The sequence below is a fragment of the Papio anubis genome, chromosome 6, assembly GCF_008728515.1.
Source record: "Papio anubis isolate 15944 chromosome 6, Panubis1.0, whole genome shotgun sequence".
NCBI lineage: Eukaryota > Metazoa > Chordata > Mammalia > Primates > Cercopithecidae > Papio > Papio anubis.
The window spans coordinates 10,398,087-10,418,763 of record NC_044981.1 but is presented as its reverse complement, the minus strand read 5'-3'; the positions used below and the strand labels follow the sequence as shown (position 1 = coordinate 10,418,763).

Below are 20,677 nucleotides of genomic sequence, written 5' to 3'. Positions count from 1 at the left end.
GATATAATGGGAGTTAATAAAAGAGTGGTGAATAAGTAGAATCACTCTGTAGATTTTTTAAGTGCTTGATTCTAATGCTTCTACTTAGAATGTAATCTCAATGACGGCAAGCACCGTATCCTGTCCACTGAATCCCCTGTGACTGGAGCAGGCCATTGTAGCTGCCCAGTCCAAATTCATTGAATGAATCAATGCTTATGATGAAAAAATGCTCACAAAGTTTACATCGATCATTAGTGCTTTGTTTTCCATCCTGATAGAGGAGAATAGAATCACAGATAATAGACAACTATGGACCAGGGGCGGTGGCGCTTTGGAAGGCTGAGGTGGGCAGATCACCTGAGGTCTGAAGTTCAAGACCAGCCTGTCCAACATGGCGAAACCCTGTCTCTACTAAAAAAAAAAAAAAAAAAAAAAAATAGCTGGGCATGGTGGCACACACCTGTAATCCCAGCTACTCAGGAGGCTGAGGCAGGAGAATCATTTGAATCCGGGAGGTGGAGGTCGCAGTGAGCCAAGACTGCGCCATTGCACTCCAGCCTGGACAACAAGAACGAAACTCCATCTCAAAAAGCATAAAAAATAGACAACTACAAATAATCTATTTATATCAGCGGCTTCAATTTTGAGGAGTATTACGTTAAGAATGGCTTAGCACAGGACCCTTAGTGAGTCTCCCACACTGTGTCAGTTTACTGATTATTAGTAAAAATAGAGCAATCCAAAGACAGTGCAGCAATTATAAGTTCATTGAAAAACTCCCCTCACTCATCACTGGTGAAGAGCACCACCAGATTCACCAGAGAAGCATCAACACTTTTTTCTTTTTCATGTGGAAAGAAAGTATAACCTACAGAAAAGCTAGAGGAATAGTCCAACAAACACTCACATACCCTTCACTTAATTGTACTCAGTGTTGGCTGCAAACACCAGGATACTTCATCCCTAAATACTTCACATGTATCTTGTGAGATTAAAAATTTCTTTCTGACATAGAAAATTATCACATCTAGGGCCGGGTGCGGTGGCTCACATCTGTAATCCCAGCACTTTGGGAGGCCGAGACGGGTGGATCATGAGGTCAGGAGTTCAAGACCAGCCTGGCCAAGATGGTGAAACCCCATCTCTATTAAAAATACAGAAAATTAGCCTGGTGTGGTGGCACATGCCCATATTCCCAGCTACTCCAGAGGCTGAGGCAGAGAATTGCTTAAATCTGGAGGGACAGAGGTTGTAGTGAGCCGAGATCGTGACACTGCATTCCAGCCTGGGTGACAGAGCGAGACTCTGTCTCAAAAAAAAAAAAATTATCACATCTAAGAAAATTAATGTTAGAGGGCGGGTCTTCGGTTTGCACAGCTAGAGGCCATGCAGCAGCAAAGGATGCGCAGAACCTTGGAAAAGGTGCTGTGCCTGAGGAACAGTACCATTTTTAAGCAAGCCTTTCTCTCTTAAGGTTTAGAACTTCAGCACAGAAGCCCATCTATTCTGTAGGTGGCATGCTACTAAGTACCAGTAGGCCCTACGAGACAAAGCCCATTCACGCCATTGGAAAGTACAAGCACCTAATTAAAGCAGAAGAGCCCAAGAAGAAGGGAAAAGTGGAAGCGAGACTCATTCATTTGGGGACAGATGATGAATATGGGATTTTAACCATTCATCTGACTGCATATGACATGACCTTGGCAGAGAGTTATGTCCAGTATGTTCACAACCTCTGCAACGCTCTCTCCATTAAAGTTGAGGAAAGTTATGTGATGCCAACCAAAACCATTGAAGTGTTGTGGTTGCAGGACCAAGGCAGCAAAATGTTCCTGGACTCAGTGCTGACCACCCATGAGTGAGTGGTTCAGATCAGCGGTTTGCATGCTACGTTTGCAGAGATTTTCTTGGAAATAATCCAGAGCAATCTTCCTGAAGGAGTCAGATTGTCAGTGAAGGAGCACACTGAAGAAGACTTCAAGGGGAGATTCAAAGCTCGATCAGAACTGGAAGAGCTGTTGACCAAGTTGAACTAGCTACTGTAGACCCTTTCATGCCGGCACTGGTCATATTGAGTGCCAAGGAGAAGAGCTTACTGGATGGTCAGAATTCATCAGGTCACCTGACCCTTAGATTTCATAAGTACCCATTCTCATACCCAGTAATGCCTTCACTCCTTTGTAGCATGGCTGTATTTGCCATTTGTGACCACTTACCTAATCCTTGCTATCCTCCATCTCATAAAAATCTGCTCCTGATGTGTATTTTTTTTAAAAAAAAGGGAAATTAATGTTAATTCAATATCCTATGATAAAATAGTCCCTATTTATATTTTCCTAATTGTTTCAAAAATGCTCTTAATAGCTGGTTTTCTTTCTTTCTTTTTTTTTTTTTAAACCCAGGATCCAATTAAGGCTCAAGTGCTACTTTGGTCTATGTGTCTTTAGTGTCTTTTAATTTAGAACAATCTCCTCAGATTTTCTTTCATGATACTGAAATATTATAAAGCATCCAAAACAGTCGTTTTATAAAATGCCCTTCATTCTGGATTTGTCTGATGGTTTCCACATGATTTAACCTTTATTTATGTGCTTATTTTTTAGCTTTGTTAAGAGAATTGAATAGGTAATGTTGAGTATCTTATTGAATCACACCAGAAGTGAACAATGTCACCTTTTTTTTTCATATTGGTGACACTAAGCTTGATCACTTGGTTAAAGTAAATACTCAAGTTATTTTTATATTCATGAAATATATTTCCCTCCCATCTCTTCCTTCTGTTTTCAGGAACTCTACAGTCACCAAGCATTCATATCTGACAAATCAGCATTTATCTTTTTACCTTCCTGGCATCTGGCCTATCCAGTCCTCACTCCTCCAACCCCCTCTTCTGCACTAGGCTCAGGTTATAAGCTCCAGACCCAGACAAAAGTGATTGCATCTTGTAAAGGACCCCAGCACCCCTTAGGCTTTGCCTGAGTGTTGTAATTGGCATGATTGTGCTGGAGAGCAGGCCTTGTCTTGGCCCTGGGGACCTGAGTGCAGATTCTCTTTTTAAGATATCTGTGTTAGGCTCTCCAAAAGATATCCACATCCTAACCCTGGGACCTGTGAGTGTTACCTTATATGGCAAATAAAAAAAAAAAAAAAGACTTTACAGATGTAAAGTGAAGGATCTTGGGATGAGGCAATTATCCTGGATTCTCTAGGGGTGTCCTAAATGCAATCACAGGTGTCTTTATAAGAAAGAAGCAGAGGGAGACTTTACACAGACAGAAGAGGAGGAAGCCATGTGACCTTGGAGGCAGACATTGGAGCCATGTGGCTCCAAGCCACAGAATTTTGACAGCCAGAAGAGGCAAGGAGTGGATTCTTTCCTGGAGCCTCTGGAGGGACTGTGGCCTTGCTGACTCCTTGATTTCAGACTTATCTCCTGCACCGTGAGAAAGCACATCTCTGTTGTTTTAAGCCACCAAGTGTACAGTAATGCGCTACAGCAGCAACAGGAAACAGATACAGTAAGTGAAGAATTTGAAATGAAAATTGAGACTTGGGATTGAACTTTGATTTTGTTATTTGCTAGTAGTGTAATTTGGGGCATATTACTTGATTTCTCTCTCAGGCTGGGTTTTTTTTGTTGTTTTTTTTTGTTTTTTTTTCTGAGATGGATTCTCACTCTGTCACCCAGGCTGTAGTGCAGTGGTATGATCTCAGCTCAGTGCAACCTCTGCCTCCTGGGTTCAAGCAATTCTCCTGCCTCAGCCTCCCAAGTAGCTGGGATAACAGGCGCCACCATCATACCTGGCTAATTTTTGTATTTTTAGTAGAGGCAGGCATTTTTACCATGTTAGCCAGGCTGGTCTCGAACTCTTGACCAAGCCATCTGCCAGTCTCGGCCTCTCAAATTGCTGAGATTACAGGTTTGAGCCATGGTGCCTGGCGTTCTCTCAGATTTTTTTTTTTCCCCAAAATGGGGATAATAGACTTTATTTATTTATTTATTTAAATTTTAGAGACAGGGTCTGGCTCTGTTTTCTGGGCTGGAGTGCAGTAGTACAATCATCGCTCACTGCAGCCTCAACCTCCTGGGCTCAAGTGATCCTCCCACCTCAGCCTCCCAAGTACCTAGGACTGCAGGTATGCACCACCACACTCGGCTAATTTTTGTATTTTTTTTTTTTTTAATTTTGTAGAGATGAGGTCTTGCTGTATTGTCCCTGCTGGTCTCAAACTCCTGGCCTCAAGCCATCCTGCCACCTTGGGCTCCCAACTTGCTGGGATTATAGGTGTGAGCCAGTGCACCCAGCTGTGATCTTTTAGAGTTACTCTAAGTATTAAGCGGCACAATATAAATGTGTGTGTAAAGTACCTAGTAAAAGGCTTGGCACATGATACCCAATACATGAGAAATCTTGGCCCTCATTAATTAATTCAATACATGTATATTAGTTACTATTATGTGCAATACTACTGCCTTTAAGGAGCCTACATTCTAGTGAGGGAGACCAAAAATAAACGAATAAGAAGTATATTATTATTAGTTTATTTTTAAGATAGTAGTTTATATATAAGATAGTAGTAAATGTTTTTAAATGCTTCTTTTTTTTTTTTTTTTTTTTTTTAAACAGGGTCTCACTCTGTCCCCAGGCTAGAGTGCATTGGTATGATCATAGCTCACTGCAGCCTTGACCTCCTGGGCTCAAGTGATCCTCCCACCTCAGCCTCTTGAGGAGCTGGGACTATTGGCATATGCCAGCATGCCCAGCTAATTTTTTTGGAGAGATGGGGTCTCACCATGTTGCCCAGGGTGGTCTGGAACTCCTGGCCTCAAGCGATCCTCCCGCTGCGGCCTCCCAAAATATTTGGATTACAGGCATGGGCAACCAAGCCCTGCTGCTTTTAAGTTCTTGACTTTGCCAAAGTTGGATATATGGCTGTAAACAGTACAGGATACAATTAACCCCTAGGAAATGGCAGAAATTAAACAGTGGCAAACAACTCACTAGGTCATGGCCCATAACTCTATGATAATACTTCTCTACTATTTGTAGTTACTACAAAATAATTTCCATTTGTTTGTTGGAAGTGTTACTTTTTAATATACCTAAAAGTATTCATTTTAAATGATAGAGATATGGGTCGATATGATGAATGAAACAGGTAGCGCACATAAATACTTTCTAACTTGTACCATACACAAGACACCTAAAAAGTTACATTTGACCAAATCTTAAATTTTGATACCCAAGTCATTGGATATTTAGAATTTCAAATCCAATCCAACTTTAAGATAACTATTTTCATTGGAACCATTATTATGTGTTTTGTTACAGGTTTTATGGAGAACATTCTCAGGCACTGAAAATTACTTAAAATTCCCATAAACAAACAAACAAAACCCTCCATTTGAAGAGGCATTAGTTTCAAGAATAAATTACTTACATAAACCTACATAAAGTGTTAATGTCAGGCTTTTACTTCACTTAATTAAAAAAAATTATAGGCTTATGTGTATCATACCATGTTTAAGACAATGTTGCCAAGTCAACTGAAATAAACACAAAGCTATGCTCCTTGAATGTAAACAAATTTGACCAAAATTTAAACAAAAATCAGCAATATCCATTGAAAACCACAAGAACTCAAGATAGCTCTGGGATGTCACTAGTCAAAAAGTATCCTTTCCCACTGCTAGGGTTTAAAATACCTTTGTGAAAATGTGCATAGGGCTGGGGGAGGTGGCTTACGCCTGTAATCCCAGTACTTTGGGAGGTGAGAGGATGGCTGGAGCCCAGGAGTTTGAGATCAGCCTGGGCAACAAAGAAAGACTCTGTTTCTCAAAAAAAAAAAAAATTTTTTTTTCTTTTTTTGAGACGGAGTCTTGCTCTGTCGCCAGGCTGGAGTGCAGTGGCGCAATTTCGGCTCCCTGCAACCTCCGCCTCCCGGCTTCAAGTGATTCTCCTGCCTCAGCCTCCCAAGTAGCTGGGACTACAGGCATGCACCACCACGCCCAGCCAATTTTTGTAATTTTAGTAGAGACTGGATTTCACCAGGTTGGCCAGGATGGTCTCAATCTCTTGACCTCGTGATCCACCCTCCTCGGCCTCCCAAAGTGGTGGGATTACAGGCGTGAGCCATCGCGCCCGGCCCCCCCAATTTTTTTTTTAATTAGCCAGGCATGGTGGTGCACTCCTATAGTCCGAGCTACTTGGGAGGCTGAGGCAGGAGGAATGCTTGAACCCAGGAGGTCGAGGTTTCAGTGAGCAATGATTGCACCACTGCACTCCAGCCTGGGCAACAGAGTGAGGCTGTGTCTCAAGAAAACAAAACAAAATAAAACAAAAAAAGTGCATAACAGAAGATTTGAAAAGTTGTAACCCAGTGTCTTTTTTTTTTTTTTTTTTTTGAGAAAGGATTTCACCCTGTTACCCAAGCTAGAATGCAGTGGTGTGATCACAGCTCACTGCTGCAGCCTCAACCTTCTGGGCTCAAACATTCCTCTTGCCTCAGCCTCCCAAGCAGTCGAGACCACAGGCATGCGCCACCATACCTGGCTATTTTTTTTAAATTTTTTTTGGAGGGATGGGGTCTGGCCTTGTTGCCCAGGCTGGTCTTGAATTCCTGGGCTCAAGAAATCCTCTCACCTTGGCCTCCCAAAGTGCTGGGATTACAGGTGTGGGCCACCACACTCTTTAGTAAATTAATTTTGATATATCAATACCAAGGTTATCAATGTTTAATAATTCATTTCACTGGCCAAGCGTGGTGGCTCACTCCTATAATCCCGGCCGGCGCTTTGGGAGGCCGAGGTGGGCAGATCATGAGGTCAGGAGATTGAGACCATCCTGGCCAACATGGCAAAACCCCGTCTCTACTAAAAATGTAAAAAATTAGCCAGGCGTGGTGGTAGGTGCCTGTAATCCCAGCTACTCAGGAGGCTGAGATAGGAGAATTGCTCGAACCCAGGAGGCGGAGGTTGCAGTGAGCTGAGATAGTGCCACTGCACTCCAGCCTAGGCGACAGAGCAAAATTCTGCCTCAAAAAAGAGAAAAAATAAATAATAAAATAGTAATAATTCATTTTACTGGTTACCATCAACAGGGCCTTAGTCATACATTCAAGTGAAAGCCTTAGTCATACATTCAAATGAAGCCATGGGGCTTCAGAGCGAAGAAAGAACTACTCCTCAAGATCAGCTGGGCATGGTGGCTCATGCCTATAATCCCAGCACTTTGGGAGGCCAAGGTGGGAGGATCACTTGAGCCCAGGAGTTGGAGACCAGCCTGGGCAACATAGCGAGATCCATTTCTACAAAAATAAAATAAAATAAATAGCTGGGCATGATGGTGTGTGTCTGTAGTCCCAGCTACTCAGGAGGCTGAGGCAGGAGGATTGCTTGAGCCCAAGAGATCGAGGCTGCAGTGAGTTATGATTGCACCATTGCACTCCAGCCTGGGCAACAGGGCAAGACCCTGTCTGAAAAAAATACTCCTCAAGATGATCCTTGTGGCTGAATTTGAAAACTAAGTCAGCCATACTGGAGGTGGTTGACCAAATCAGCCTGACCCTGAGGTAGAAATTGGTCTTGAGTCACCACAAAGGGATGTTGGTTTGAGGAGGCCAAAAGTTGACCTACTTAGAGCTCCATTGGATTCAGAATGACCTTCAGGTCCTGTTCCTTCATCAGACCTGTCTGCCCTGTTGGTCTGGTGTTTCTTACCTCATCCTGATAATATACACTACTGCCCGGAGAAACTTAAGTCTTTGGTTCCTGCAATCTAACATTTCATAAGTAATAAACTTGTATTCTTAATCTTGGTTTTGTCTTGCCCATTTCTTTTTCTTTCTTTTTTTTTTTTTTTTGTTTTTTTAAGATGGAGTCTCACTCTGTTGCCCAGGCTGGAGTGCGGTGGCATGATCTCAGCTCACTGCAGCCTCCATCTTCCGAGTTCAAGCAATTCTCCAGCCTCAGCCTCCTGAGTAGCTGGGACTACAGGTGTCTGCCACAATGCCGGGCTAATTTTTGAATTTTTAGTAGCGACCGGGTTTCACCATGTCAGCCAGGCTGGTCTCAAACTCCTGATCTGAAATGATCCACCCGCCTCGGCCTCCCAAAGTGCTGGGATTACAGGTGTAAGCCACCACGCCTGGCCAGCCCATCTCTTTTTCACTTGAGCCAAAGCTATTTCTAGGAAGGCAGTGGCATTTCCTGAGCGGAAATAATTTTTCCATTTCTGAGTCACATTTCACATGGTCCCAGAGGTGAATTTAGTGGATTACATTTTAAGACACAAACAAAAGTCCGGGTGTGGTGGCTCATGCCTTTAATCCCAGCACTTTGGGAGGCCGAGGCAGGCGGATCATGAGGTCGGGAGATGGAGACCATCCTGGCCAACATGGTGAAACCCCGTCTCTACTGAAATACAAAAAATTAGCCGGGCGTGGTGGTGCATGCCTGTAGTCCCAGCTAGTTGGGAGGCTGAGGCGGTGGAATTGCATGAACCCAGGAGGCAGAGGTTGCAGTGTGCCGAGATCGCGCCACTACACTCCAGTCTGGCGACAGAGCAAGATTCTGTCTCCAAAAAAATAAAAAATAAAAAACAAATAAAAAACAAACAAAAACCTCAGTCACACAGGGACCAGGCTTTGCCTCCTTCCTCTCCATCTCCCACTATTCATTCCTTTGCACATTTGCTGAGCCATATGAAAGGGCATGGCCAACAGAGAAGAAAAAGATTGATTAGTAGTAAAGAAGTCCTACTGTTGCCTTGAATGTCAGCACGGGCACACACAGAGGTGCACACACACACACTTTCATACCTGTCCATTGGCAGTTTCTTTCGGTTTTCAGGATTGCCCTTAGTGTTTGTTTTCATCTGATGTTGCCTAGACCAAAATCCTGGACGAAAGAATCTGATGAACTAGGTCTTGAACTCCCCTATGCATTACCCATGCCTGTAGGGTCTGCCCCAGGTGAATAATAAATAGGCCATTATCAGTCTCATTTCAGTGTCCACAGTGGAGAGATTTTATTCTTCCCTTTGCTCTGGAATTGGCCCCTTTTCTTCTCCAAATCCCAGCCTTGGCCTAGAATTTTGAACTCTGCTTAGAATTCCAAATTGCCAAATATGTCAGGAGATCAGACAGAGTTAGCTGAGCAGGGAACAAGGGTGTGCTTTTCAGAAGCACGTGGGTCTGTTTCACAAGAATATGCCATAAACGATATGGACAAGACTCACCATAAATTTATGGGTGAAACAACTTATTCCAACTGCTCTCATGCCTGGCTTCATACAATCATCTACTTGCCCTTCCCTGGGCCCAGCCGATGCTGCTCCTCCTTTAACAACTGCTTCTGGGCCGGGCGCGGTGGCTCAAGCCTGTAATCCTAGCACTTTGGGAGGCCGAGACGGGCGGATCACAAGGTCAGGAGATTGAGACCATCCTGGCTAACACAGTGAAACCCCGTCTCTACAAAAATACAAAAAACTAGCCGGGCGAGGTGGCGGGCGCCTGTAGTCCCAGCTACTTGGGAGGCTGAGGCCGGAGAATGGCGTGAACCCGGGAGGCGGAGCTTGCAGTGAGCTGAGATCGCGCCACTGCACTCCAGCCTGGGCGACAGAGCGAGACTCCGTCTCAAAAAAAAAAAAAACAAACAAAAAACCACAACTGCTTCTGAATGTCCCTGTGGTGTGGGCCAGAAAGGAGACTCTCTTCTTCGCCAAATCCACCTGCAGTATGGCAGAAACTAAAATTCATGGCTCCTCTCCCAACCCATGCCCACTTCTGCCACTTAAAGAAAACACCCCATAAAGGGTGGGAAGAGAGAGCGTAACAGCAAGGTCTGTGCATTCCCAGAGATGTGATGCAAGGGGTGTGGGAGGCATGGCACTGCTTCACTCACGCTGGAGAGCGGGCGCTTGGCCTGGCTTTCAGAGGAAATGCTCGCTGGAATGCGGTCGGCCCTGGCCGCACCCACGCCTATGGGGGAGGGGCTTATGTGTCTGGAGCATCATAGGTGGCTCCTGGGGTTTGCCGTGAGTCTCAGCACAGCAGACCTGAGAGGAAAAACATACAACAAACTCAAAGTGTTTCTTCTATTCTCTCACCCAACAACAATCAACACAGAAGACGTCTGTGACCACACGTGTGGGTTTTTTTTCTTACCACATACCAAGAAGCAAACAATTCCGCCATGGACTCTAGCCGAGACTCCTCCAATTCAATTCAATTCAGACACTAGCTACCTAGAGCTAGTGTAAGAAGGCACAGGTTGAGGGCTCAGTCCCCAAGACCACCCCTCACTCCTGATGCCAATTGCAAGCTCCAGGTGGTTTTATCTGTGCATCTGATCAACTGGCTATAAATCAGGGGTCCTCTCGCCCCCTCCTGTGGCCTCTCCTTGGGTTTGATTAATATGCTAGAGCAGCTCACAGAACTCAGGGAAACTCCGATTTATTATAAAGGATATTACAAAGGATAAAGATTAATAGATGCATAGGGTAAAGCATGGGGGAAGGCAGAGCAGCTCCTATGTCCTCCCCAGGCACCACACCTCCAGGAACCTCCATGTGGTCAGCTACCCAGAAGTTCTCCAAACCCGGTTCTTTTGGGTTTTGATGGAGGTTTTATTATGTAGGTGTGATTGATTAAACTATTGGTTATTGGTGATCAACTTTACCTTCAGCCCTCTTCCCTTCCCAGAATATATATTTCGTCTTCCACCTTGTTTCCCGGTGTACAACTCCTAAACTCCTTGGAATCTCCAAAGTAATGTGTTTTTTGTGTGCTGATGAGTTGACAGATGGCCGGCAGCCCATCGGTCGCTTCAGAACGGAGACTAGTCATGGGAAAGGCTAAGGCCTTTGGAGGGTTGGGGCCTTCAGCCTCTTCCCCCAACCTCTGGGAAATTTTTTAATTGATTGGTAATTTTTTAAGCCAATCCTTTTAGTCCAGTGAAAGATAACGAGAATGAACAGCTCCAGAACTTTTGCCAATACAGGCAAAATAGGCTCAAGCTGTCTTGGAGAGTAGCTGAGCAAAAGCCACCTCAGTGTTCAGTGTAGGGACCCAGATCCTGGAGAGGAGGTGGGCCATGTACATAAGGAGAGCAGGACATTTTTTTGGGGAGCGGCGGTAGGGCCCTGTCACTCAACCCCTGTTCCCTACAAATCAACGTCAGGATCCCTGGCAAAGTGGCCCAGAGCAGGCCCAATAAGGCCGGGCGCTGGGAGGGCAGTAGGACAACTCAAGTAAAGCCAGGAGAGAGAGGTGAGCTACAGGCTAGCCCCATGTTGTGTTCAGTGAGTTCCTAGGTGGGGGCCGCAAGATCAAACGAGCCAGTTTATTGATCTGGGTGGGGCCAGCTGGTCCATCAAGTACAGGGTCTGCAAAATATCTCAAGCACTGATCCTAGGAGCAGTTCAGGGAGAGTCAGAATCTTATAGTCCTAAGGCATTGTTTATAATAGAAGCAAAAATAATCCAAATGTTCATAAATAGGAAACTGGCTATAGAAATTATGATGTGTCCATACTACGGAAAACCATGCAGTGGTTATAGATTGAAGTTGACCAACAGAGGCAGACAAAGAAAAATCTCAGGAACATGTAGATCTCAGGAAATGTAGATTATATGTATATAATATGTAACAATATATTAATATATCCAGTTAATTTTTTAAAATGTTTGCATATATATAATATGTACATAAATTCATAGAAAAGAAACTAAAGGGAAGTGAAAGTATTGATGGAAACTTTGGTAAAAGAAGGTCCAGGCATGTGACTCATGCCTGTAATCCCAGCACTTTGGGAGGCCGAGGCGGGATAATTGCTTGAGGTGAGGAGCTCGAGACTAGCCGGGGCAACATAGCAAAACCCTGCCTCTATAAAAAAAATGGAAATATTAGCCAGGTATGATGCTGCATGTAGCCCTGTCATCCTGGCTTCTTGGGAGGCTAAGGCAGGAGGATTGCTTGAGCCCAGGAGTTTGAGGCTACAGTGAGCTATGATTGTGCCACTGCACTCCAGCCTAGGCAATGGAGTGAGACTCCATTTCTAAAAGGAATTAATTAATTAATAAAAATGAAGAGGATGCTCAGCAGACTTCTGAATTCTTCGAGTGTTCCCAAGAAAAATAAATTCATGTATCACATGTCCCATAAAAGAAAAAGGGGTTGAGGTTGCTTCTGCATATAAAGCAAGCTAGTTTCAACTTTTGTTTTTACCAAACTGTCTGTCCACTGGAGAAAAGTGCTTGCCGCAGGAAACTGTTTTTCTGGTTCACTGAGGTATAATTGACAAATAACAAGTATATATATTCGAGGTGCACAATGTAATGTTTTGACATAAGTATACATTGTGAAAGGATTATTACGACCAATTTGTAGTAATTAACTTGATGAATTAACAGATTCATCAAGTACATAATACATTATTATTAATTGTAGGCTCCATGCTGTGCATTCCATCTCAGAAAACTTTGAGTATTACCCTAAAGTTAACTATGACCGTTTAGGGGCTTGCTCTAAAACACTGTTTTTCAAATTTTACTGTGGAAACAAATCGCTTGGGGATCGTGTTAAAATTTGGATTCTGAATCAGTAGGTCTAGAGTGGGGCCCCAGATTCCGTCTTTCTGACAAGCTCCCAGGTGACACCAGTGCTGCTGGTCCCTGAAGCACAGTTTTGGTGGCAAGGTTTCCAGCGAGCTGAGGCTCTTGTATTTCTTTACAATCCAGACATCAGTTTCCCCTCCCTGTCATCACAATTCAGTGCATTTACCATCATATGGGGCTTTATATCCCTAGAGAATCAGAACACATGTTGTGGAAAATTGGCTGAGTTGCATCAAAATGCATTGGTTTGGTCTCAGACGTGTTGCCTGTATCTGTAGCTGTATTTCAGTTCCAATAAATGCATGCATGTGGGTCTCAGGTAAACATATTGGTTTAAATGAAAATTCACTGGTTGGGAAACAAAAATAGGATTGCAATGAAAACACATTGCATTAAGTATTTTACATAATTCCCACAAACAGATGCTAGGAAATAATGTTTTGGTTTCAGTGGCAGTTCATTGAATTCACTGGCATGCTATTTGTATCTCTGAATATGTATGAGTTTTGATGAAAATGCATTGTGGAAAGAAATCAGTCAAGCTCTTCCTATACAGTCCAGCTAAAATGTTTTTCTAAATTTTATATTGCTATACCATCTTTTCTCTTGTTTATGAATACATATTATTTTTAATGTTCCATATTGCTTAGTGTTGCAGTAAATATGACCATTTTGTTTGTGCCTTGAGTTTCTCATGTAGTGGATACATACATTGAACATTAAAGAATACCAATGTGACTAAAATCTTTATATTAACTAGAAGGTGCCTTTAAATTTTTTAAATCTCAAAATATTATTATTTCTGCATTCACTTTTATATAGAAAGATACATTCTAAAAAATATTGGACTAAATCTAGAATCAATTTTGAAATCATAATACCATACACTAAACAGATGGAAATATTGGCAATATTTGAGCAAATACATGGTGTAATTACAGTAAAGCAATTTACAGAACTGATGAGAACAGAATTACAATTTGTATCAAATTAATGCCCTGAAACAAGCCTTCATTAACTGTTGTATTATGTTAGTGATCTCTGTTGCTACCCAAAGACTAAATGGTTGGGGGGAGGAAGAGGGGCAAGAAATTTAATTTCATTTAAATTGTGACAGTGTTCCTATACAGTATTTTAGACACTTCAATGGGTCAAAAGCATACCGCATGCTCAGCCAATTAGCTAGTATGCAAAATTATTCTTAATTCTTTGTGAGAATTGTAGACAGTGGGTTGAGGAGGTGGAAATAAAAGCTGCATAGATACAAATAGTTAAAGGTCATTATCTACATACCAAATCTAACTCGAGAAGAAAATCTTACGATACTGTTTTATAGCTGAATGTGCTTCACCCACAGAGAAGCCCAGTGTTATCCCTGGGCCTTGGAAATAAGGGTGCAATTGACTGAATGCTTACGTCCCCTCCAAATTCATACACTGGTATTCTAATCCCCAAGGTGACAGTATTAGCAGATGGGGCCTTTGGGAGGTGACTAGGACATGAGGGTGGAGCACTTGTGAGTGGGATTAGTGCCCTTACAAAGAGACTGCAGAGAGCTCCCTTGCCTCTTCCACCATGTGAGGACACAGGGAGAAGATGGCTGTCTGTGAGCCGAGAAACAGGCACTCATCAGACACTGAGTCAGCTGAGGTATTGATCTGGGACTTCCCAGCCTTCAGAACTGTGAGAAATAAATTTCTGTTTAAAAGACACCCAGTTTCATGTATTTTTGCCATAGTAGCCCAAACAGACTAACAATGGGTATCATTTTGTTGAGCCAGTTACAAAATCCAAGTCCAGGTCAAAACTGCAGGCTGATATTAGCTGGGCATGGTGGTGCATGCCTGTAGTTTCAGCTACTCCAGAGGCTGAGATGGGAGAATGGCTTGGGCCCCAGAGGTCAAGGCTGCTGTGAGTGGCGATCGCACCACTGCACACCAGCCTGGGGGACCCAGCAAGACCCTGTCTCAAAAACACAAAAACACAAAAAACTTGCAGGCTCCACAGCTACCTGAACTTCAACCTACCTTCTTTCAATACTATGCCCAGAACATAGTCTCTCTCAATGACCCAGTCAAGCTTAAAAAAAAAAAAAGACATCACCACTTCTCTCTTTAAAATCTAGCCTTGATATATATTTTGAGGGGACACATTCTGAAGTGTATCAGCATGATACATCATATCATCTGCAACTTACTTTCAAATGGCCTAGAAAATAATATGATATCTACTATCTATTTATCTACCTACCTACCTATCAAGAGACAAGCAAACATGATGAAATAATAACAGTTGTGAAATCCACGTGAGGGGTATTTGGCTGTTTGTGTGCCATTTTTCAGCTTTTCTAATTGAACTTACTTTTTTAAAAAGGCAGGAAAAAGTACATGGCCTTGATTGTGAAGACAGACAAGGAAGAGCTGAGCCCTTCTTGTTTCCCAATACAGCAAAAATGCGGGACACATGGTCAGTGCTAATACCTACTCCTTAAACTTAAGAAATTCCTAAAAATTAACTTTGCTTATGGAGTGTCAAACCAGGAATCAGTTAAAACAAAGAAAAATTTGAGATTTTTCTAGGGGAAAAAATTTCGTCTTGATTTTCTGAGTTACCCCAGTCCACTGTCCCTGGGTACGCCTCTTGCCCTGGTAAAGGGTGTCACCCTTGTTCCCCAGGATCTCTCTAGAGTTTCACTCTTGTTTCCCTGGCTGGAATGCAATGACGCGATCTTGGCTCACTGCAACCTCTGCCTCCCAGGTTCAAGAGATTCTCCTGCCTCAGCCTCCCAAGTAGCTGGGACTACAGGCACCCAACACCATGCCTGGCTAATTTTTTGTATTTTTAGTAGAGATGGGGTTTCACCATGTTGCCCAGGCTGGTCTTGAACTCCTGACCTCAGGTGATCCACCCACCTCGGCCTCCCAAAGTGTTGGGATTACAGGCGTGAGCCACTGTGCCAGGCCCAGGATCTCTTATACAGTAGAATTCTACTCTGTCATTAAAGAGGCAAGCATAAGCTATTCCAAAACCAAGAAAGAGCACAACCCTAAGTACCCAGAATGGTGAACAATTAAAGAGCTTTAACTGCTTGGCAGAGTCTTTATGTTACCTACATAGAAACCTACAAAAGAGGCTAAGGGCGGTGGCTCATGCCTGTAATCTCAGCATTTTAGGAGGCCGAGGCGGGTGGATCATGAGGTCAGGAGTTCAAGACCAGCCTGGTCAATATGGTGAAACCCCATCTCTACTAAAAACACAAAAGTTAGCCAGGTGTGGTAGCACATACTTGTAATCCCAGTTAGTCGGGTGGCTGAGGCCTGAGAATAGCTTGAAGTTGGGAAGTGGAGGTTGCAGTGAGCCAAGTTCATGCTACTGCACTTCAGCCTGGGCAATGGAGCAAGATTGTAAAAAAAGAAAAGAAAAGAAAAGAAAAAGAACAGGCCAAGGAAAATCAATGGAGACAGGGTCTGCATGTACTACAGGTGAAAGAAATTTTCAAAAACTACAAAAAAAACTAGCTGGGCATGGTGGCACGCACCTGTAGTCCCAGCTACTCAGGATGCTGAGGCAGAAGAATCGCTTGAACCCGGGAGGTGGAGGTTACAGTGAGCCGAGATTGCACCATTGCACTCCAGCCTGGGCGACAGGGTGAGACTTTGTCTCAAAAAAAAAAAACCAACAAAAAACAAACAAACAACAACAACAGCAAAAAACAACAACAACAGCAACAACAAAAATCTATAAAATATAATAGCCCCTCAAGTATTTGAGAAGTAATGCATTTTGGGGACAAGTCATGCTCATTTCCTCCATCTTCTGAAAAAAACACAATTGTTCTTCTAGATACTTCTCCAGTGTTAATTTAAAGATGGCAATGGTAATACAAAGGTGACTGAGTCACGTGTCAAGTCAAAAAGCTAGTCTTAGATATGACTTTACATTTCTCTTTCTCATCCCTTTGGTTCTTTAGAGACAGTCACCGGAATGAGTATTAAAGTCTGATAATTTCAGACATTTGTTTATTCTTTGGTCTAAGTATGTACCCTCATGGGGTTTTCTGTAATATTCATGTCAGAATCGTCATTCCTTTACACTTTCTGTAGTCCTTGGTTGAGGAATGTCTTATTCATTTCATTCATTCTGAAAGATTTATCGAAGCGCTATGATATGCCAGTGTTTGGGATACAAACACAATAAAAGAGCCTTCCATTACTGACAGATTTTTCTCCTTGCAACTTCTCTCCCTTCCCACTGCCCCAGCCTCATGGGAATACCTCCTTCAGAAATATGTAAGTTATAGCACAAGCTCTTTATTAGAACTCCGAATTCTAATTCAAGATCCATTTTTTTCAACGTTTTATTGTAAAACCTTTCAAGCATATCTCAGAATTGAAGGAACTGTACAGTGAACACTCATATGCTCACCAGCTAGATTCAACAATAAACATTCTACTGTACTTCTTTTACTATTTATCCATTTATCCAGCTCTTTATCCACCCACCAATCCATCTTGTCTTTATTTTTTTTTATTTTTGTTTTTTTGAGATGGAGCCTCACTCTGTGGCCTAGGCTGGAGTGCAGTGATGCGATCTCAGCTCACTGCAACCTCTGTCTCCCAGGCTCAAGTGATTCTCCTGCCCCAGCCTCTTGAGTAGACGGGATTACAGGCATGCACCATCACGTCCAGCTAATTTTTGTATCTTTAGTAGAGACGGGGTCTTATCATGTTGGCCAGACTAGTATCGAACCCTTGACCTCAGGTGATCTGCCCGTCTTGGCCTTCCAAAGCATCTTGTCTTTTAATGCATTTCTAAGTATGCTGCAGGCAGCAATACACTTCTCCCCATATGTTCCAACATGCATATCTTTTATTAGAGTTCAATATTGGTTGTTTTTTTTTTTCCTTTTGAGGTAAAATTTAAGTACAATAAATGCACAGTTTCTAAGTGTGCCACTCAGCAAGTTGCAAGGAGGGCCATGTATGCGAGCAAGGCAAACCCCTGGCGAGATCCAGTACATTAAGACTGCCCTGAAAGCTCCCCTGCACAGCTGGTCCCCACCCCATGGCCCAACTCCCAAAGGTAACCCTTTCTCTGGATTCCCCTGCCCCCACCTTAGATTAGTCCGTAGGTTCGTTTTGCTTGTTCTGGGATGATACATATAAACAGTATGTGCTTTCTTGTGTAAGGCCTCTTCCATTCAGCCCAGCATTTTTGGAATTCATCATGATGTTGTATGTATCAATTGTTCCTCCCTTTTTTTTTTTTTTTGAGACGAAGTCTCACTCTGTTACCCAGGCTGGAGTGCAATGGTGCGATCTCAGCTCACTGCAACCTCTGCCTGCCGGGTTCAAGAGATTCTTCTGCCTCAGCCTCTTGAGTAGCTGGGATTGCAGGTGTGTGCCACCACACCCGACTGATTTTTGTATTTTTAGTAGAGAGGGGGTTTTATCATGTTGACCAGGCTGGTCTCAAACTCTTGACCCCAGGTGATCCACCCACCCCAGCCTCCCAATGTGCTGGGATTACAGGTGTGAGCCACTGCGCCCAGCCAGTTCCTTTCTTTTTTACTGTGTAGTATTTCATTGTCTGAATTTACTACAGTTAGTTTACTCATTCTCCTATTGGTTGTTTTCAGCTTTTATTTATTTATGAATAAAGCTATGGACATTTTTGAGCAAGCCTCTTTGAGGACATATGCTTTTATTTCTCCTGGGTGAGTAACCTAGGCGCGGAATTGCCAGGTCATAATGTAGGTGCAGTCGGCCATCCATATCCATGGGTTCCACATTCATGGATTCAACCAACATTCATGAATTCCATAAAAAATCAAGGGGTGGGGGAAACGATGATCATGTCTGTATGGAACATGTATAGACTTTTTTCTTGTTATTATTTCCTAAACTGTATACAGCATAATTATGCTCACTATCTGAGTGGTGGGATCAGCTGAACTCCAAACCTCAGCATCATGCAATACACTTACATAACAAACCTGCATACGGCCGGGCGCGGTGGCTCAAGCCTGTAATCCCAGCACTTTGGGAGGCCGAGACGGGTGGATCACGAGGTCAGGAGATCGAGACCATCCTGGCTAACACGGTGAAACCCCGTCTCTACTAAGAAATACAAAAAACTAGCCGGGTGAGGTGGCGGGCGCCTGTAGTCCCAGCTACTCGGGAGGCTGAGGCCGGAGAATGGCGTGAACCCGGGAGGCGGAGCTTGCAGTGAGCTGAGATCCGGCCACTGCACTCCAGCCTGGGCTACAGAGCGAGACTCCATCTCAAAACAAACAAACAAACAAACAAACAAACAAAAACCTGCATACATACCACCTGAATCCAAAATAAAAGTGGAAATTATTTTTTTAAATACAGTATAACAACTATTTATATAGTCTTTACCTTGTACTAGATATTATAAGTAATCTAGAGATGATTTAAAGTATACAGGAGGATGTGTGTGGGTTATGTGCAAATACTACCCTGTTTTATATCAGAATCCTGAGCATCTGTGATTTTGGTATCTGCAGGGGGACCCGGAACCAGTCCCCTGCAGATACTGATGGATGATTGTATATGTTTTGTTGTATAAGAAATTGCGGGCTGGGCATGGTGGTTCACGTCTGTAATCCTAGCACTTTGGGAGGCCGAGGTGGGCAGATGACTTGAGGTCAGGAGTTTGAAACCAGCCTGGCCAACATGGTGAAACCCTGTCTCTACTAAAAATACAAAAAAATTAGCCAGGCATGGTGGCGGGCGCCTATAATCCCAGCTACTCAGGAAGCTGAGGCAGGAGAATTGCTTGAACCTGGGAGGCAGAGATTGCAGTGAGCCAAGATCGCACTGCTACCCTCCAGCCTGGAAGACAAGAGTGAGACTTTTGTCTCAAAAAAAAAAGGAAATTGAAAAATCTTTTTCAAGATGTATTTTAAATTGATAAAACACTAACTTAGTATACATTTAAATTAAGAAAAACATTACTATATAGGTTGATCAATGTGATATGGTTTGGTTCCATGCCCCCACACTAATCTCATGCAAATTGTAATTCCTAATGTTGGGGGAGGGACCTGGTGGGAGGTGATTGGCTCATGAGGGAGAATTTCCCCCTTGCTGTCCTCATGACAGTGAGTGAGTTCTCATGAGATCTGGTGGTTTTAAAGTGTGTAGCACTTCTGCCTTCACTCTCTCTCCTGTTGCCGTGTGAAGATGTGCTTGCTTCCCCTTTGCCTTGTGCCATGACTGTAAGTGTCCTGACGCCTCCCCAGCCATGCTTCCTGTATAGCCTACAGAACTGAGTCAATTAAAACTCTCTTCATAAATTACGCAGTCTCTGAGAACAGACTAATACATAATGCTAAATGTCTCAACATTCTCTACTGTTTGGGTGAATATTTGCTTATGTAAGCTGTGGAGAGAAGAAAATTAAAGAAGCTAGGGAAAGCTCTCTGGGCCACCGTCCACCACTATGTTGCCCTTAATTATTAATCCTACATCATTTTAGAACTTGCACTTCAATGGCAATAGGTATTCCTCCAGGACTGGAATGCAGTTTCATCAGAACTTTCTCCTGACACACCTTGTGGTTCTGAGTCACAGACGTTTTTCTTAAAGGGAGTGTCTTTCATCTCAGGGCCTCAAGCTGCCTGTCATTCCCCATAGTCCAGAGATCCTCCTCCCCTGTGATCACCTTCCAGCTTGCACTCTCTCTCCTCACTCCCTTTCCTTCCAGTTCCCGCAGCCACTGGTGAACTGCCACATGCCGGCTCTCTGGCTTTCTAGGGTTTGCCATTTCACAAGCCCGTTTCACAAGCCTTAGCCTCAGATTTTATAAGGTTTATCGGTAAATTGCAGAATGAGAGGTTTTGTCTTGCGTTACAGGAATTTCAGGCAGAAGCAAGCAGATGGCGTAACAGGACAGTCCAAGCACAACACAATCCACAGGCCAGGGCTCAAAGCTCATGTGACCTGCCTCTACCAGGCACTGAGCTGACACCCTGGCCACACCTCTCAACTTCCCAATCATCTTCTTGCAGGAAAGAAAAGTTAAGCATTCCAGGCTGGGCGCAGTGGTTC

General features: G+C 43.4%; 1 pseudogene; it reads left to right on the top strand.

The window, feature by feature from the left end:
- The first annotated feature begins 1,263 nt into the window (after positions 1-1,263).
- LOC110743031 lies at positions 1,264-3,644 on the top strand (annotated as a pseudogene).
- Positions 3,645-20,677: the final 17,033 nt, after the last annotated feature.